Source organism: Contarinia nasturtii, unplaced genomic scaffold (genome assembly GCF_009176525.2).
Source record: "Contarinia nasturtii isolate CC-2019 unplaced genomic scaffold, AAFC_CNas_1.1 Cnas_scaffold_630, whole genome shotgun sequence".
NCBI classification, from domain to species: Eukaryota; Metazoa; Arthropoda; class Insecta; order Diptera; family Cecidomyiidae; genus Contarinia; species Contarinia nasturtii.
This window is the reverse complement of record NW_022197981.1, coordinates 1,528,130-1,549,795: the sequence shown is the minus strand read 5'-3', so window position 1 is coordinate 1,549,795 and position 21,666 is coordinate 1,528,130. Positions and strand designations below refer to the sequence as shown.

Genomic DNA, 21,666 nt, shown 5'->3' with positions numbered 1-21,666 from the left:
TCAAATGAAGGCGGAACGTGTAAAACTAATTGAGTATGTAGGCCAACAAGTCCCAAACACAGGCACTTTGTTGTGAAAAGAGAGCACAACATTTAAACACCACTAGCTAAGAAACTGTGAGAATAAGAGAACGAAAAATATCTACGTATGTGTGGATTTTGTTTGTGTGTGTGCGATAGAGTGCGAGAGAGAGAGAGAGAGAGAGAGAGAGAGAGAGAGACGACGACGTGAAAGAGAACTAAACCACAAAGAAATGAATTCATAAAACTTCACGGATTTTATAAACCATCGCGTGTGAACTATTACACATTCCTTTAAATGTGACCATAACCATGTATAAAAGCGAATTAAACGAGGCATTCTATTTTTTACGCGATTTTCTACAATATTACAGAACAACAACACCAATAATAAAAAGAAAAAAAAAATAAATAAAAACACGAAGGAAGAAAACCAAACCAACTTCTTCACATAGTAAATAATTAATATTTGCTCTTGTCCCTGACTGAAAATGTTTTGCATTGCTTGTTCATTCCTTCGCTTTTTAATCGCTTTCATTTGATAATTAATTAGCGACAGTATGATTCATTTACATGAAAGCAAGCACAAATTTATGGGCCGTTTATTTTCTCTGTGTGTATGAGAGAGAGTGGCGTTTGGAACTTTATTCTCTTTCTCACTAGCGGCGCCCGACAAACGCAACATTTCCAGTGTTTTTAGTTTTTTTTGCCAAACTGCTTGAAATCAAATTCAACATTTTCTTACTTCGTATATTTCCAACAGTGAAAATAGTACCAAAAAGAGAACAAAACATGCTTTTTCATCCGATTTTTATGCTTTCGGATTATTTATAATTGGTGTGTATATATTTCATGTATTTTTAAAAATCTTATTTATGAACGAAATGATAGACGGTTTGTGCATCGTATTCGACAAATGCTAAATAAAATTAAATGAAATTTTCTTTCGCACCGAATATTTCTTCGCTAATAGTTTCTCTGAATTATAAATGCAAGCGATGCTTCATCTAATCATCAGCAAATAAATTTCATGCTAATTATTTGGTATGACAATCGTTTTCATTTAATTGATTCGTTCTCAATTGTTTTGCGGATTTGTGATTCGTTTATATGTGCATCGTATAAGATGAGATGGAACAACAGAGACACAGAGTAAAAGAGCTTATCGACTGTGAATTAAACGAAAAGCATAAAAAACCAACTTATGACCGCAAGATGTAAGAATGTGTTCCTCTGTGTAAATATTATATCTATATAAATATGACGACACCATTTAACATATCCTTTATGTCTATATTCAATTTCAATGTATAAATATGCCAAACAAAACCAGTCTTCGTTTACTTAATTATTTATTTTTTCTTTCTCTCACCGACACTTCAATTCGGTTGATATTGTTTTATCTGATTCTATGAAATCATTTAAAGTCAAAAAATCATCAAAAAATGCAATATTTGAAATGGTCTAAAATTATTGAATTAAGTTCAACATTTCAATGTAATTATTTCGGTTTTCGTCTAAAATATTGACAATACATGACAAACTCGTTGCGTTTGCATGTGACATTAAATATCTCTGCTTTGTTACGGATGAGATCATTGGGAGTATTTTTTTTTGTTGTTTGCATAATGCACACATCGAAATTGAGAGAACTATAGAAATGTTTATTGGACACGTTTCATGTGTATGTATGTTTTAGTGATTTTTCGTGTTTTACAAATGTGTACTCTTTTACTCTTTGGTATGGTTTCAATACAGTAGATTCATGAACCGATGATTTCCTTTATGCAATAGAATCCCTAATCGCGACCGATTTGACCGAATGCGGTAGAATCCGCGATTCATGCTACATCCTTGACAGCACACACACGCACACAATCACACACCTCATGTCACATAGGAGAAAAGTCGAAAAGCGTTGGCAACAATAGCAAACACATTAAGAGATAGATGGAGAAAGAGAGACAGAAGAAAAAAAAATTGTTACCATTTTACTGGCATCATAAATATGGGTTTGTTGCGTGTTCGATATGGTATTCATATATAAATGTATTCACATGCACGCATACTCGTACCATGAGTAAAATTGAAGTGAACCATGTTACGGTCGGATTGTGCGTACGTATATGTGGATACATCAATGATATATGAATGCTCTCATTGTTGCTGTTGTTGCTTTTTGTTTGTGTTTCAAAAGCTCTCAAAGGATTCGCTGGCTTATCAACGCGAATTGGTAGGTCAAATTATATGTGCTTGGAGACAAAGCTGAAGAATCATACGCTTCAAAATGCCATTGACATAAAAAAATGTAGCGACAAAGTGAGCTACAAAGCTCTTGTATTTTTTTTAGGGCCGGCATATTTTCATTGCAAATAACTTTTATTATAGACAAAAAATAATAATTTTGCTATATTCCACACCTACTTTTAAGCTATATATATTCTTGGCAAATTACTCCATAAAATCGAATCGAAAGTGTAGTTTAAATGGTTTTTTATTTATAAACGCCTGATATTAAAAATACAAATACAAACAACACATTTCTTTACAAACAACAATAATCGGATTCTCTTAATTAATAATAAAGAGAAACTCCACTGAAAAGCACTTGAAAAGGAATGAATTTGTTATTATTTAGGTTTCATATTGCAGCAGGCAACTGAATTGAGCAATATAAAGAGAAACGATGGTGTATGTATGTATATGTATTTGTGCGTAAGGAAGGAAGAGAGAAAGTGAGACGTGCAGCAGCATCGCTAGCTATCTGAATTCATAATTCAGTGCTTTAGAAACGATAATGAACGAAGCACGCGCACATTTTAGTGATTTAGTTAAAATGAAGAGAAGATAGAGAGAGAGAGAGAGAGAGAGAGAGAGAAAGAGAGGAAAAAAGTAGGTCCCATAACACATGCGGATACGAGCATATGTAATGCAATAAAACGGACGAAAATTCTAAAGTTTTCAACAAATTTTCGCTCGTCTGAACATTTTCACTTGAAATAATGACCCTTTAAATACTTTAAACACTTTTTTTCTGTAAACATTAGATCATGTATTATTGTTCACATTTAGATTGCTCGCAGACATTTTCTCTCTCACTCTCTATTTTCTTTGATTTCTCTTCCTCCATTGGTGTTTTTACTGTGTATTTTTTTTTTTTCTTCTCTTTATCTATTGAGGTTTCATCAAGTGATGAAGTCATTGCAGTACTTTCATTTCGTTGACTGTTTGTGTGTTTGATTCGATTATCCTTCCGCTGTAATGCAGAGGGGTTGGTACTTAGTGTTTTTAAATTATTTCATCATATCGTGGGAACGTACGGCATTTGATGAAGGCAATCATCGAACATATCTCATCCAGCTTCTTAACATGATTTAAACGCGCGATATCGGTCATGGTTTCGTTACAGTTCCAAACAATTTTCACATTGAAATATAAATATATCTAATTTCTCTCTTGCTCTCTCAATTCCAAAGATATAATTGAAAAAATAAAAATAAATAAATAAAACAAGAACCGTAAAAAAACTCCCATTGTATACCATATAGTTTTGTTAAGAGACGTGTATCTAACATGTTTCGGTATGAATAGAAGTTTTCTACATCGCGTTTGATAAGTATTTCAATATTTTAGAATGAAATACAAAGACGACAAATGCTTCGCTATATTAAAATTAATTTCCATCAAATCATTTACACAACAAATACACACAAAAACCAACACACACTCTCTCTCTCTCTCTCTCTCTCACACACACGCATATAATGAAACAAATCCACAAATACTGTATGTGATACATCGTATCATTGTCACATCGCGACGACAACCTTTCTTTCTCATTTCTGCTGTTAATTTAATACGAAATCTAATCGAAAAGTTGGAAGTTTTTAGAGTGCACAAATAAGCTTTGATATTAATTCACTCTTTTTTGTAACACATAACTATTTCAAAACTATTTCCGCTTGGCGAAAAACCTGAATAGCATTTACAAACACACGATCGAAATAGAACACGAAATGTGGTGGTGTGCAATTCAAAATTCAGCTACCATCTCATTCAGAAAATTACAGCTCATTCAGAAAATATTCATTCGCGACAACGGCATTTGTGTGTGCAAAATAAATTATACATTTATTCCGAATTCACTTATTTTGAACATCAATATTTGAATTTTGTGCTTTATTCAGTGTTAATCAACTTGTTCCACGTACATTTCATGCAAATATCTTTATTTCCATTGTGTACATTTATGTGAACCACAATATACCGTCCATTTCAACTACTTTCATTTATTCGCTATTTTTTTTGCGTTTCGAATCAAATTTCATTTTTTTAAAGTCTTTTACACATTTTTCGCGACACCAAAGCGAACACTTTGCTTTTCTGATGAACGAATTGTATTTGCTCTTGATGGTTATTGTCTTCAGTTTCCGGAATGAAGAAGCAAAATAACAAAAAAATGTCAACATTGATAAATACAACGATTCGTTTTTTTTTGGTAAATATAAATGTTCTTATTGGTTTTCTTAGTGATGCGGCGACAAATTCAATGAAAGAATTCCGTGTGTAGCGTGAAAGACTTACGCTGTCTCCTTTTGTCAATTTAAACTTGGTTGTTGCGTATGGTCCGCGTGACACTAACAAATACACACACAAGCATACATCACGTTTTTCTTTGGAAAATCGTTTTTCATTTTATTCACTCGTATGCACAGAATCAAGAATTGCTCTTGTGACAGGTCACTTTTAGTATGTATATCGTATTTGCCTCAAACTATCATCACACATTTGAGAAAGAGAAAGAGGGGAGAGTAAGAGAAAGAAGAGCTTGATTCGATTTGACTCGACATCAATTTTCATGAAATTTACATCTTTTGCCCCTTTAGCTAAAACAAAAACACGTTGTCAGCTATCGTTGACTTAATTTTCATTTCAGTGTTCCATTTTGTTCAGTAAATTCCGTTGTCATTTGCATTTTATCTATTTGCAAATTCCTCTACTTCTTTGGCTTTACTTTTAATTACAAATGAAAAACAACAACTTATTTAAAGCTCAAAATTCCAGCTCTATACGGCTTATTCCATTCTGTTTAGTGTGTGTGTCTTCTGTTTTTCGTTCCTACTTCATGTTCTTCATTTACTTTACAACACTTTTTTGGCTTTAGCTTGATTCCATTTCATTAAATTCTTTGCTTTTGTCTCAACTTTCTCTTCTTCCCTTGTTTTTCTTTACGCTTTTTTCCTTTCGGTCGTTCAACAAATAATTCGTTTTCATATTTCTTTTTTTTTTGTTATAACAGATATAAGATATTTTTATATCTGTGTATATGTCTTCGGTCTCAATATTTCACATACCCTCACAAATACAACTGCACATGGCGCGTATAACAGCATTAGTTACAGGGCACTGGCGTGTTTGATTTCTCAATATTGTTAAATATGTATATATATTCTTTTTTTTTCGTTGTTTTACTTGTTCACATAATAAATATGAGAAGAGAAATCCTATTTCCTGCGCTGTGTTACCGCACCGTTTTTCTTCTAACCATTTAGTCAGTACTGTGTATACTGTTTCGGTGTTTTCAACATCGCAGTGCTAATACTGCTGCTTTTTCACCACTACCACTACCAATACCATCAATCAAGTCAGCACGTACGAATACATGGATACGAAAGCGGTGTGCACATCTCACATCACGTACACATGTGCAGAAAATGGATAGCAACACAAATGGACTGTAAAAAACATATACTAAAGCGCATAAATATGTGTACACACTCATTTTTACTATGTGGTGTATTCTCGGTGCGCTCTCACACCGTACGCCTCGAATTGAAAGCATTTGGTGTACTAAACCTTTTTACTCTCCAATTTATATTCACCGAAGAAGGGACCCATTACTCTATACAATCATAATAATGTTTGAATGACCGAAGAAAATGAAATCCAAATGATTTTTTTTTGCATTTAAAAAATTCTTAGTTGGTGTGGACTTTTCATATTCCCTTTATTTGTCTAGCTTTTATGTTTGTTTGCTCTTTTATCATGTTCCTTAAAACCATTTACTCAATTTAAAGAAGACGAAGCAAAGAAATGAAAAATGAAGAAAACCTCAACACAATTTCAACCCATGAAATCTTAGATACAAGATGAGAACGGTAAGCGAGATCATTTGCAAAGAGGAGGAAAAAAATATGTTGTTGAATTTTGATCAGTGTACATTTAACATGTATTTGTATGTTTGTGCATCGATGAAGACTATTCGAATTTTAGCGTATTAGTAAAAAGTTTGAAGTGTACGATTCGTTCACACTGCGAGTCAGTGTGAGCTTTCAAAACGGGCTTTTTTTCATAGTATTTGTATGCATTTGTATATGTCGCATGCGCACTCATTCACTGTGGGAATATTATATTGTTGTTGCGTTGTCATCGTTGTCGTTTCTATTCCTGCTGTCGATGTTCAGCACAAGAGCTGAGCGAAAGAAGAAAGCGATAAGTATGTGTGTGTGTGTGCGTGATGGGGATCAAACGATTGAAGTAAAAAAAAATAATAATATAAAAGCAACAGAAGAAATACCGATACATTTTAACCGATTTTAATCTTTCTTGTTGCTACAAATGCCTGTCGATACGCTATAACGATGCTATGCACCATGAAATATGTTTACGTCCATGATAGATAGTTCAAATGAAAAATGTTAAAAAGAAAAACAAACATCACACAAAAAAAATATCTCTGGATGGTGTGCGGCACAAGGCTTCACGGAAAATCCATCTTTGATTTCTCGCAAGGAAGCAATAAACTTGAATTACATTGAAATTCGTTTTTTGATCCCTCCGGCATTGACATCCAACACAAAAGCAAAAAGACATCGACAGGTTCTCATCAGTTTAATTAGAATTGAAATATTAATTCAATCGTTGTGTCATACAAACTTTTTTCGTGTTGTATACAAAACATACAAACACGAAAAACGACCGTACGATTGTGAGAAAAAATATTTTTAAAAAAAGTCGTAAGATTCGTTTTTCTATGTTCCTGTTGAACCGGGATCGAACATTTGCTACCCTCTTTCGTCTTCAAGTCAATGTGACGTCCATTCATGCCGTTTAAAGTGAGTATCCATCTATATATCTCTAGATAGAGCGAGAGAGATAGGAAGGAAAATCGAACAATATGAAAAGAGCACTCGCATAGATACAAGATAGAGTGCGAAAACATTTTAATAGCCGCAAAATAGTATGGATTGTAATCTTTTATACGAATGATAAAGAGATGAAGAATGAAATTGCACACACAAAGACTGACTACAGAATGAATAACACTGAAACAAAAATCATTCATTGTTATTTGACGAAACAAATAAAAGCGATATATAGAAGTGAAAAATGACTGAAGGATATTCAACATCACAGCAACTCTCACTTGCTCGCTCACTCATTTATTCTTTCAGAGGCCAATATAAAATGTAAATATAAACACAATGAAAGGCATCCGAAATATGAATGCCTGTGGAACAACTTGGCGTTCCGAAATATGTGAGTAAACAGAAGCTAGAGCGCTGAATGGATGATGATGATGAAGAAGAAAACAAAGTGAGTGCGCGTATTTGAGCGCACTTCGAACGCAAGCACACACAACAGAAGAATGACGACGACAGACTGATTGAAGCATTGGCAAGTTTTTAGTTTGCAATGAATTTTGTTGGGTGCCTTTGTTGTATGTCAAAATATAATGTATATTCTCGTCATCGTTCCCATCGTGGCTGTTGTAAATGTTTATTGTAGTGAGTTACGTTACACGAAGCTTTTCAAGAACATTGTATCTCGTATTTGCATCGCGCAATGTTCTGGCTAACCACTTGAACAGAGAAAAAAAAACCCACACACAACTCTCATACATACCACATTGTGCACTCATTCCCATGCATATCCCATTCATGTTATAATACTTTTATTGCATACACGATGTGCGATAAATGATAACACAAACCAAATCAAATCAAATAATATCACGGCTTCTCGAGTGGTTGCGCTGAGCCGCAGAGATTTTTCAGTTTTTTTTCCTCAGCGAATAGAATATTTTAGTATTGAAACATAATGATATAATGCAATTCTTTTTAATTGAATAGATTTATGATAATTTTGAATTTGATTTGATAGAGCAAGTTCGGTCTTTGATATTTGGTAAGTCTTACTTTATTCAACTTTTTGCATCCTATAGTTTTTATTCGAAAACGAAATTGAAACAAAAACAGGAAAGAGAGAGAGAGAGAGCAGCAGCAGCATAGAAAACAAATTTATTCAATACAAATTTCTATAACGTAATAAAAATGACGTGTTTTTTAGAGCGGCATAAAAGTTCCGACACGTTTTTATTTTGAGGATGTCATAAAAAACTTAATTTAACGATTTTCCATTTTTCATTTTTCCTTTCTGCTTTATTTTTATTATTGTGCCATTTTTTGAGTGCTAATCGGATAATTTTCTGTTTTCCTGTCTACTTTCAAATAAGACAACGAAATGCACATTTTCCATTTACAATGGCGTTTGTGTCTGATTTATGTTTCTTTTCTTTTGTTTTGGCTCAAAAAATTGGTCAATATTATTGTTCGTTTATCTTTTTTCGCTGTTTTTCTTAATGGTGTGTGTTATAAATGTTTCGTATGTTTTGTTGTTTTTCTTGTTGTGGCTGCTGTTGTTGTTTGTGAAACTGAACAAAAATAATATCTTTCAATCGTTCTGTCTTCAGTTTAGTTTGTTGGTTGTTTGCAATCAAGTATGTGCGTTGCCTGTCCAATTACACTTTGTATTTTCTGTGATCAAAATTAACCCAAATGAAACCAAGTACATAAAGCACGCAGAGCACTACAGAATGGCACAGCATCTACAGTTTTGTCTCTTTGTTTCTGTAGGTTATTTCTCACTTTCTTCTCGTACTCGCTGCTTGTATATGTGTGCAAGATTGTTTTTTTTTATTTCTATTTTTTCTTTCAATTCATTAAGAGTTTTTTTTCGGTTTTTTTTGCGTGAGCGGTAGATATAAGCGTTACTCCTTACGCCTCCGAGAGAATGTAAGAGTGAATGAGTGAGAAAGAATGAGAGCTAGAAGGTGAGAGAGTACGAGACCCATTACAAAAATTTTCCTTAAAATGAGATTGAATCGACAATGGCCGAGCCTTTGAATAATTAAAACGCCTATACGAATGGGAGATAAAATTAGCTGCGATTCAAATGGACTTGAATAAATTCTTAAAATTCTTAGTCGTCGACTACAGGTGCCACTTAGGTCTCGACATCCTTTTGTGTGCGACAATCTCTTTTCCGGAAAATGAAATCAACAACAACAGCACCAACAACCATTGAGAGCTATGAATTAAAAAAAAAAAACAGAGAGAAAAACAACATGCTCTCGCGCGCGTCATATATACATGACTATAAATATCTTTTTTACATGGACATTACATTCTGATGAATGTGATGATCAGACAATATGTTTAGATTTTGTCATCTGTATATTTCAGCTCATCTGGATAACGTTAGGCGATGATACGAAATGAACACAAAAGAAGTGATTGTTATAGTTATGGTAGTATTTTTAAACCTATACAATACAACAATCACTTCTATTGTTTTCATTTCGTATCATCGCCTAACGTTATCCAGATGAACTGAAATATCCAGATGACAAAATCCAAATATATTGTCTGGTGATGATGGTGAAAGGTTGTGTGTATATGACTCTTTAATTATCGTTCGCGTGTTTTTTGGTGTTATTTCATTGAATCTTGATTCGTGTAAGTACTTTATTTTTCATATCATTGAGCTTTTGGGCTGAAGATAATGTAGACACAATGGCCGACCGTCATCCACTCACCACCTTCATTCAAATTAACCAAGTCAAACTGGGTTAACAAAAGAACTAAAAAACTGTGTACAACACACACGCGCACACACATCCAAGTCATAGATGATGACGTAAAAAATTTTAGGGGGGGGGGTGTTGATGGCAAAATTCTGTAGGGGGTTCCTGGAAAAATCCATCCTGACGATGTCAACAATTTGTACGAAATGAGGATAAAATCGTTTTTTTTTTTTTGGAAGTCACTTTTTTGGCGAAAATCCCTAGCAAATCAAAAGAATTTTCCTACTTCAAATTGCCTTGCAAATCCAAAAATGACACAAAAATCGTTTTTTTTTTTTGGAAGTCACTTTTTGAGGTGAAAATCCCTAGCAAATCGAAAGAATTTTCTCGGCCAAAAAAAGTGTGAAGAGCAAAAAAAAAAAAAAAGGTCCCCCTTTTCCAAATTGTTTAGGGTAAAATATATTAGGGGGGGGGGGGGTCATCCTAGGAACCCTCGTCATCACCTATGCATCCAAGTTAATAATGTATTAAATCATTTTTACGCAAATAAAGGACATAGCAAGCAAATGAGCGAAAAAGGACCGTGAGGTGTAATCACTAATCAGCGTTTGAGTCACAATTTTCCAAATGAAATTGGACTGTTTTGTTGAAGTGAATGATTGTGAGCGAAAGAAACTGAAACGATATGTGATAACAATTCAATTTGGATGTTTTCGGAGTAGAAAAAATAGGTATATATTGGTTTTTGTGTCTATGTCAAAAGATAAACAACACGCCACAATATGTGGAAGAAAATACAAACATACACACACACACACACACACAAAACGAATGAGATTGTTTTGAACGCTAAAGATGCGATTTCTCTCTCCGTTCATTTTTCGTATTTGTTTTTGTTATTGTATGGACAACACGATCGATATAGATTCTATATTATGTGTTGTTTGCAACTTCTTCTGTACTTTTTTTTTCTCTTCTGTTTCTTTCTCAGTGTATTTTCATTTCTCTTTTTTCTGTTTGCTTGTTCTTGTTAAATTTAGAAAAATCAGGGCGTACCAAACCAAAAATACTGTGATATTTTGTGCGCCAAACACACAAATACACTGTCGAATGTACATGACTCAATAATGAGATTGCTCGAAGGTGGCCAATACACAACCAAGGGGGCCATAAGTAGCCATAAAATTCTCAGTATATATTTATAATTTTTTTTTTATAACAAAACTATTCACATCATTCATTGTTTTTAACAATAAAAACTTTCAAAATTGACGTTTATGCTTCGCGTCTCATTTACAACTGATTAATGGATATGATAGGAAGAATGGCATTTCATATGAAACAGGCGGCAATGGCGACGGCACCTGTATAACATGATGACACACTGTATGTCAATCGAAAATTGAATGAGCATGCAAGCATGCTTGCTCAACCATTTTCAGAAGACGAACAACGACAAAATAGGCAACAAGCGATATGTGTTTCAGTCTACACACAACGGCTATCAATCAGAGTTCAGCTTTAAAATTGAAATTGCCGCATTAATTTCATCACAATAAAATGTCATTGTTCAAGTGTAAATCATTTACAATAATTATCTGTATGGCTAGTGTTGGCTAGTGCCCATTGAGTTTATTGTGAAAGATGTTTAGCGTAATTTTCCGATTTGTTTTTTTTTTCTTCTTTTTCTTTTGATTTTTGTTATTCTGGGAAATGAAGATGTCAAAGTCGAAATGTGACACACACAAATTGTTTGACACTGATGCGTTCGTAACAGTGCACTTCCAACGATCCAAGTCACATTGTTATTCACTGTGATGTAAATAAAACGTTTAAGATGAATAAGTGGACGCAATCACAAGGAGGTGAAAATAAAACACCTGTAGGTGGATATGTGTATGTGTGTACATGTTTGTGTCGGTCGCTTTGGTGCTAATTTACTGTATTGTCCGTGGTGTTGTTTTCGCTTTCGATTCAACAGTGCCGTTGTCGTCAGGGTTTCACATTTAATATTTTTATTTTTGTATTTCTGTTCTCTTTTTTTTTCATTCAGATTGTATCTACTCGTTGTTCCGTTCGATTCTATGCCCATCCATTCTCATCGATTCGAATACCGTGCGTAATGTGTGTGCGCGCAAGTTTTTGGGTTTGTTTATTCGCGCTTTGTGAACTCAATATACTGAAATTGGCGCTGTCAACGGAGAGAGAACGAGAGAGAACGAGAAAAGTCGGTGGTCTATAAGATAGTTGTAATTCACTAAAATTACGAAATTGTTATGGGCCATAATGTATGCTAGATCGAGCGCGTTTCAACACATTATTCGCAATTGTGTCGCCTGTATAAATTAAAAGTAAGCTTATTCTCGGATCGCATCAAAATTGAATGTGAGAACGAAAAAAAAAACGATTTGAGAACGAATACGAAACACTGAAAAACATACTGACAACACGACAATGCGGTTGCGAATGAGAAATGCGAAGACCCAAGACATCGATTCTGAGACAGAAGCTCAGTTTCTCACTGATGATTTTGATTTAGATTTATATTCATTTATTTATTCAAGTTTTTACTGTTTCATTTTTTTCTATATTCTTTCTCGTACTTTTCGTCTCACTCCTTCCACTCGGATTAGACATATGGCTTGAACGCAAACGCTCGTGAATCAAATAACAAACAAACAAACAAAAAACCAACAACAATAAAATGAAAAATAAAATAGAAAAAATTAACAACTAACGATGTATCTAATATATCGAGCATATTTATAATGTATTTCTCTCGCTTTTTTTTCGCTTTACTCGCGATAATGACGATGACAACAACAACGACAACGGCGACTACGGCGATGGTGACGATGGCGGTATCGAGAATGCGATTCTCTATCGTTGTCATGTGAATATACACACATACAGAGTGTTGGCGCGCTTGTTGGAATAGATGGCTTGTATTTGTACATAAGTAAGTAGAAAATTAACAAGCGCGCCCTCTCTCTCTCTCCCTGTGTGTGTCTCTCTCTTGCTCTCGTTCTCCCGTCTCCGTGAAAACAATGTAAATATTTGTTGACGGCATATATTAAATTAATTATGTGCAGATCGACATACATATAGATACCGATAGAGGCGCGATACATAAAACAACAAGCAACAACTAAAGAAAAAGAGAGTTTTCGGTTCTGATTTCGATATGGTGTTTGTGTGTGTGTGTGTGTCCGCTGTCTCTCAAGTAAAGCCGTGTGCAATCGAATAAATGAGATAAAATGAATCGGAACGATGTTTTTGCGAATTAATTGAATAGAAAATCAACAACATATGTACAATAGGCCGACCCATATTTCCTTTACATTCGAAAAGTTCAACAGGCAAGCCAAGCGAGAAGGAGAATTGCATTCATTCTCTCCAACAAGCTATATGACCGTCATCTGATTCGTTGTACCGCTTGATTGAATCAGTCTAGCGATTCTTTGGCCTTTTACTGTCCCGTTGCCCCGTTTCGATTTCTTTTTTTGTTATTTGTTTAATACATCTCTCTTTTCATTCAAACAATACAAATATTAGTCATGAAATGCGATAATAGCTAAATCAATATGCTACAGCGGCTCTCATCATTATCAAATATGTGCGCTTGATGCATTTTTATGAATTTTTTTTTTTTTTGCTAAATCTACGCGCACACATACATAAAACATTTAAATTCGCTTTTCTTCCACATTCGACGGATTCATTACATAACTTTTACAGGTATTTTAATTATTGATGGGCGCCTGAAGCTTTTTGGGTGTAACTTTTGGAATGCTATTGTTTTGGATAAATATCTTTCATTTATTTATATTTTCCAATGCAGATCGGGATTGGTTTTTAAAACATGTATGCATTTAAATCGCATGAATTCGAATAAAAACATTTTGATAGCTTTTTGTTGGAAATGGATTTTCACATAAAATTCCGAATTATAAATGCAACGATATTTCGAACCAATAAAATAAATAACACATTTCGATCAGTTATTTTATGTCTTACATGGGAAATACTTGTTCACTTTTCATCGTAAGTTCATCGAAATGGAAATTCGGTGGGTTGTATGTATGATTTTATCGAAACCGTATTAAATATTTAGGTAAGAAGTGCGCCGGTCAAAAAGCATAAAATCAAGTCATTACGAGTTGAAGGCCATTTTGGAGTTTTGTTTATTTTGTTGTTGTTATATTATTGTTTTTCGCACAATGCGGACATATCTCTTCAAAAAGAGAGCGTATGTGTGTGTGAGAGAGAGAGAAAGAAAGAGAAATGGCAAAAAGCATACAATGCCAATTCTGTAGCCGTTAGAAAAATCTATTGTTATCCATTTTTCGATTGGATTTTAGACGCAAAAAAAGTCATAAGATATTGTCGCATACAACGAGAAAAGTGCCATAAAAAAAATAGAGGCCATTCAATATACACCACATTGACATGCATTGAACAAACGTTGATTCAGTTGCATTGGCAAATTGTGCGACGTTTGTTAAACGGAATTAAAGTTGTTACTTTAAAGGATATTCTAGTGGAAATAATCCCGATTGTGCAACATTATTGAGGTAAACAAATGCGTAGTTTTGTGCAATGGACCAATCGAAAATAATAAAAAGGGAGAGAAACAGCGAACGATAGAGAGAATGAAGTGAAGTACAGCTTTTTGTGTGGACTCGGACGAAATATGCACAAACATTCAAGCACTTACACACACACAAACATTCGTAGCGAAACCATAGAAAAAGAAAATTATGGCATAAAAGCACATACCATACGAATGAAGTACATTTTCAAGTGATACTTAGAAAATTCCAAACAAGCATCAAATTCCAATTCGAATGCCAACTTATTTTCAGAATCCGTAATCGATTCAATACAGCAAAAGACAGAGCGAACATATTGCGATAGATAGAGATGCACAGAAAATCGATTGAAGTGTTTCGGTTGGACAGTTAACAGCTAAAATTGGAATTATATATATATTATGTTATTCGATTTAGGTTGAATTATCTCGCTTCTTGATCGAATTCAAAGATGCTTGATGCGATTGATGGTGCGTATGCACTTCACCAACCTCTCTATCGAAGCGTGTGTATTTGTGTGTGCATAATAAAAAATATCGAAACCTCAAAATGGCTTTGATGTGCACACAACCAAAGAGTAAATTAACTAAGAAAATCGTGCCAACAGTATTGCTGCGGGCGAGATTCTGTGCATGGCATGGTATTCAATGCACGAAGACATACACGGCAATCGTTTAAATATCCATTTTTTTCTATTTGTCAAATGACAGAGAACGGGGAGAGGAAAAGAGAGAAAAAACGAGCTTTTAACCGACTTTGGTATTATTATAACTCTCAACTGGCTCAGCAATTCTCATGTTTCGTATTATTTAAAAGTAATTTTCTCACACGCCACAAAAGGTGGATTCTAATTGAATTTGAAATGGTTTTTTTTTTGGTTTTTTTTTTTTTCTCTTTCTCCACACACATTGTTTGACTCATATGGCTATTAGGAAAAAAAAAATTCGATAGCAACAATTGGCTTAGTGTCACTACGATAACAATATGATAGCTTTTTCTTTCGCTCTTTCTTTGAGTCATCTTATATGACGTGTGCACACCATTTGCCGAAAAAAAGTAATATGCCGAATGAAAACGAACCAAGGAAATTAGTAAAAAAAAGCGAATAACAACATCAGTAAGAATATTTGAAAAGAGCAAATATATGACTTTGTTTTGTTTTTGATTAAATGCTATCGTCGGCTTGTTTAATTTTGTATTAAGAAAAAGTTTACATCTTTTTCATTCTCCTTTATTAAATATGTCGAAAACCAACACTCCAAATACTCTCATATCACTTGACTAAGAGTCCATATATGGATTTCGGTACGTATCCGTTTAATAGAATCGTTCTTTGGCGCGCGTATTAATATCCATAATCAATACAAGAGCTCTCTTTCATTTTATGCGCTCAACGAGCAGCAAAAAGGTATATATAGAGAGAGCGACCCATAATTTTACACACCGATGGTGTGTCCATATTAGATATTGTGACTTTATGTATACAAAATTTACATATTTACAAGCTTCGCATACCGATGTTCCAAAGACTCACATTTAAAATAAACAGAGAAATGGCTTGTTCGCTCACACGCTCACACCACCATCATCACTATCGTTACACATTCTCGCTCTCTCCTTTTTTCTTCTCTCTCTCTTTTACACACATGCAATCACATATATGGATACCGCTCGTGCAGCGAATTCAATTAAAAGATTCACCAAAAGAATAGAAAAAAAATAACGCGCTCGCCCTTCCGTATGAGTTCGCCTTTTTTCCCTGTTGTTTTTCATTTCTTGTGTACAAAATCGTAAATGCTTGTACATTTATCGTCCCCCCGTCGTCGTTGTCGTTGTCGACGTATTAACGATAGTGAGCAAGAGAGCCGAGAATATGTAGAAAAAAAAACACCCAAAGTAAATATTTATACCAAAGCGTATATGTAAAGAACTACACATATGAACTTATATACTTTGTTTAGATTTAAAAAAATTTCTTTGAAAAGAATGAACGAATTTCGAACATTTTGTTGATTTTGCATCCATTTAGTTGCCAAATTGTTTTTTTCTTATTGAAAAATTGTGCTGCATCGAATTTTTTTTTGTTCAATATACATGATATAATCTAAATTTAATAGACAAGAGACATTTCACCAATTTAAAGGGGGCGATGTGCGAAAAACATCTGATTTAATAAGATAAATCGTATAGATTTATCGCAGCATAATAAGAAAATAGAATAAGATCAGAAAACTGCCAATTTAAACATTTCGATTTGAATTCAGATTAAGCGAATGAACAAGATTTGTGGAATTATTGATAAACAGGAAACAAACGATGACATACACACACACATTTCTTGCATAGAAAACTAATTCTTAATGAATTGACAACGAGATGAGGTAAAAATTACAACCATCTGATATATGGCACCCGCATTTCTTTGCTACCGCACGCATGGTATAATATTAATAAAAGAACAAAGTCGACCATTTATTAAACCGACAAATTCGATCAACATTGAATTGAATAGTTAGTTGATGTGTTGTTTGTTTCGATTAAGTGCCAATAGGAGTACAGTTTGCGTGTATACATTTTGTTGTTGAGAGATTTCTCAAGTTATTTTCGGCTGTACCATATTTGCACCGTTATTGCCGCCGTTTTTCGTACTTAACACACCATTTCAGATAGCATGCGTTTTGCTATTTTCTCTCTTTCTTTCTATCGGTTCACATTTAATTATTCAATTTAAATACTGTTTTCGGAATAAGAAGATGAAAAAAACATCAAGACTACATAGAGCCCTTAATGCATACATTAGCTAGATGAAAAAAAGAAGATGTTGTAAGTTAGTTAATTTGTTTTTCGTGTTCATACTAAAGAGATAGACAGATAAATGCAATGTAATGCACATATAGACCGCTTCGACCTGACCGATCTCGTCAGTTGTTTTACGAGAATGAGAAAATATGACTGAAAGTGCATTGTGAAATAGATAAACGTAAGTAGAAGAGAAAAAAAATGATTTGAGCGAACGAGATCAAGCAAACAAGAGAGTGAAAAAAAGATGACCAATAATGATAGAAAATTTGCTTATTTCAATGTAAACATAACAAAGATCTCCGTCAATTCTTATTCTTAAAAAAAACACACACGATACAAAATATGTGTGACATCTCTCTATAAATACAGATAGAGAATTGAACAATGTATATTATATATTCATTATAATAAGAAAAAATTGATTGGTTGAATGGAAGTAAGAAAAAAAGTGTTTTGATGGTTAATTTTTTTTTAAATATATTTTTCAACTTAGCCCGTTTTACGAATGTGTCACCACACCGTTCAGCACACATACACTGTTGGCCACACGTATTAGCACTGAGCGTAAATTTAATTGTTGCTTTTTAAAAACTTCGTTCAACATTTGTGCCTCTCAACATAACCGAACCAATGACAAACCAATCAAAAAAAAATATAACCACAACTGAGAAATGAAACTGTTTTATCATCAGAAGGTGTATAAATAAATTTTGTTTTCAGTTCTTTGAAATAGTTATCACACGCACAATCGCACTTTATCCGAATCCGATATCAAAAAAAAATCTTCTTTCATTTTATCCTATATCTTCATTTCTTTCGTGATTATTTATTTTTTAATGCGCGTGTACTGTTTTAATTTGCACACACAATTTTTTTTTTTTTGCTTCTTCGGTTTTATTTTGTTGCTTCAATGAAAATGAACTAAAAAATATATTCACTATTGAAACTCTGTTGCGTATTTCTATTTCTTTCTGTGTGTGTCACTTCTCTTTCTCTAGGTTAATTCAACTATAAAATGATAATCAACGAAAAAGGTGAGCAAAAAAATCACACTATTTTCTTTTATTATTTTGTTGTTGCTCGAATCGTTCACGTTTGATATTCGCGGTATGCTGACGATGATGAAGATATCTCAAATGCTGACAAAAATAAAAAAAAATACTGCATCCGTTTTAATGAGAAATTTCGCTGATTTTTTTCTCTTCTTCTTCTTTTTCTTCTTTTTGCCTATTCCCTTTGCGAGTATTGTGTCACTAGTGCGCGCTACTATTTTCTTATACGGTTGTATTCAATTCCGTTTATTTTATTATAATTTCAATTTTTTTTTCTCTCGTAATTTTCGCTTTTTTGTGGATATTTTTTTTTCTTCTTCTTGTTGTCGTCTCGGTTAGAATGAATGGATGAAATTTATTTATTTATTTATTTTTTTATTATTCTTTGATTCTTTTACCAATAAAATATTGTGTTGTTTCTCGTTTTCGCTTTTTCGTGTGTGGTACGACAGAGAGATGTAAAAAACTGCTCTGTGTGTATACACATGAAGTATATATTGTACGAAAAAAAAGTGACAATCAATAATGTCGACAAAGAAGAACGTATAAAAAATACACGCGCGAACCTTATTAGAACGAAGGCATCTACACTGTGTTTGACATTGCGTAAAATCAGAAAATGAACGAGATAGAAACAGGTGAACCAACCGAAACCGACACACAAATGCAGCAGATGTATGAGTGTGTTGGTGTACGAGTGAACGAAATACAACGAAATGATTACAAAAAATACAACAAAGCAGTGGCACAAGTAACGATGTGTATGTACATGCGCGACTGTATGAGTGTGTGTGTATAGCACACGAAATGATATTTACTGATACTAGAAGTGAATTTAGCAAATGCGCGAACAAACGTACGGTATAATATCATCAAATGAGCGTAATTGAAACAACACCACACATTACCCACTCATTGGTATTGGAACATTCGTTATGGATAGAATATATTTTACTCACTCTTGACCACAGTCGAGTCAATCATACATATTATTACACCGTTTTACAAACTAGTTGTCTCTTTTTCGTGCCATGCACACTATATATAATCTGTATATCAAATATGGGGCGATTGGTGTGTGCGCCGTGACTGCACATCATCAAAAAAATCGAAAAAAAAAATACATGGATACATCAATACGAGTACACGAAAACACATAGATGTGTGTCTCGCTCTCGGATACTCTTTTTTTTATCGATGTTGTTGATGTGGTGGAGCCTTCGCCACCGTGCTTTGAATTTACAAATACCGAATAAACGAACGATAAAACGAGAAATTCTATATATACAGGCTTTTTTTATTTCCAAGTTGATTGTCATCCAAATACGCAACAACCCAACATATTTATCCTAATCGATTTCAGTTTCGATCAGTTCTACATCGTTTTGTTTGTCGCATAAATCTTAAACAAAACACTCAACGGCTATTTAAATAAATCTGATGGAATTTCTACCTCTTCTCTCCTTCGTTTGTATCGTCGTCGTCGTCGTCGTCGTCGAAATGTCAAATTCGAAAACGGATTTGCATTGCATGGTATGACCGACCGAGCATGTCCGTTGAAGACGTTTTGCATATGAAAACTCAATCGCATACAATCTCACACCCAAACACACACACAGAAACCAAATTCCATGCCAAATAATGCGTATGCAATAAAGAAAATTAAAAAAAGGTGGAATGTAACGAATGAGGTGAGAGAAAATGTGTGCGAGTTGGAAAAGGCGTTAAAAATCAAACGAAACGATTGATTAGAGTTTAGCGTTTTTAAACTCAATTACGACAAATTTACCCAATTATGCTTAAATCAAACGTTCTCTCAAACAGTAAAAATATTTTTTTTGTTCGCATATCTTCCAGTTGCTTACATCAAATCAACCGCACATTTCTATGCATTGCTAACAATACAGTACGAACAAGAAACGAATCTTAGCCGTTAATGCCTCATGTACGGTTGCCTAGAGTGTTGCTATAGTAAGTAAGCGAGAGCAAGAGTGCGAGTGAGAGAATGCGAGAAAGAAAGAAAGAAATGGCCATTTTTCCTCGAGGCGACTCATATTTATATGAAACACAAAAAAAATTAAGATGCTTCAGCATGAATCGTTTTTATGTGCTGTTATCAAAATGAATAAACGTATGTGCATGTATCTCTTTTTGTCGAACAAACACATTCACGGCAACGGTCGCATCACATTTTGAATACAAGGTCCAATTGAGAGGGCGATAATAACTCGCACAAATATGTTTTCCTTTCATGTCGATCGAGCTGAAAGAATATATAAATATTCGAATCAAATCGTGAATGGACCACGATATTATCGCCGATTATTCCCGTCAATAGAAAGAAAGAATTTTCAGCTCTCAGTGAACATTGCTTTTATGCAAGATCATGTACAATGCGACATTGAATGTATATAACGGTAAGAAGTGAGTCGGTTAATTGAAATTTAAATTCGAAACATGTCAATATTCCTGCGTCGATTGGTTTTCAATTGAATAAATGACATCTCTTTTATCATTTCGTCATTTTTATTAATTGAGAATAACTTTTCCTGTTTCACTTACAAAATTCCTACTCACATCATTTTGTCGACTAATTTTAAATGGGCGCGCGTACTCTCTGCACTCAGAGAGGGAGAGAAGGACCGAGAAAGATAAATTGATGCTGCTGCTGGTGCTGTTAAAAATTTCTAACCTCTAAAAATAACCACCACGCGCGCAATAGAGATTTATCCGAACGACGGAAAATGCGTTCACACGATATATTTAAAAAAAAAAAAAACGGAACAAGATGAAAATGAGAGAAGAGTGACAGCAAAAAAAATGTTCGTTTTTATCCCTCAATTGACAAATCTCGCTCGCATATTGGCAGAAGGAAAGAAAGAGAGCCGCAATACAGCATGTGCGCGCTAACCGTATTAATACACAAACAAGCAAACATATTTATACTGTAAACTCGCGCAATGTTTACGACTTTTGCTTATTCAAATAATTTCCATGATTAACAATTTTCTCGTTCGGCCCATTTGATGCACATGCTAGAGAAAACGAGAAAGATAGAAAAACAATTGTGTATGTGTGTAGAACGAACGAATGCGCACCCACAAATACATGAGTAAAACCGTTCGTTTTGCTTACAACAACGGTTCGCGCTATCCCTTTCACGTCATCCAATTCATACAACTTGCCAAGATATCACACAATCGAAATCATATTGTGTACCACCAAAATGAAAAAGAAAAACACACCAACAATAATAACAATAGCCTCTAATACCATTTTATACGCACACCAATATTAAAGGCACTGGATTCGATTTTATATATGTGTCAAAATGT

The 21,666-nt window shown here is 34.0% G+C and overlaps 1 protein-coding gene across 6 annotated transcripts in view; it reads right to left on the bottom strand.

Moving 5' to 3' along the window:
* LOC116340343 (serine/threonine-protein phosphatase 2B catalytic subunit 2-like) overlaps positions 1 to 18,918 on the bottom strand; it is a 37,154-nt gene extending 18,236 nt beyond the window's left edge. For 2 of the 6 annotated variants that reach the window (XM_031766797.1, XM_031766800.1), the window contains exon 1: positions 18,730 to 18,918. The gene's annotated coding sequence lies outside the window, so the exon portion shown is untranslated. Of the gene's footprint in view, positions 1 to 5,374; positions 5,551 to 18,217; positions 18,691 to 18,729 lie in introns of those variants that run through there. The other 4 variants (XM_031766802.1, XM_031766801.1, XM_031766798.1 and 1 more) reach the window with 4 other exon arrangements.
* Positions 18,919 to 21,666: the final 2,748 nt, after the last annotated feature.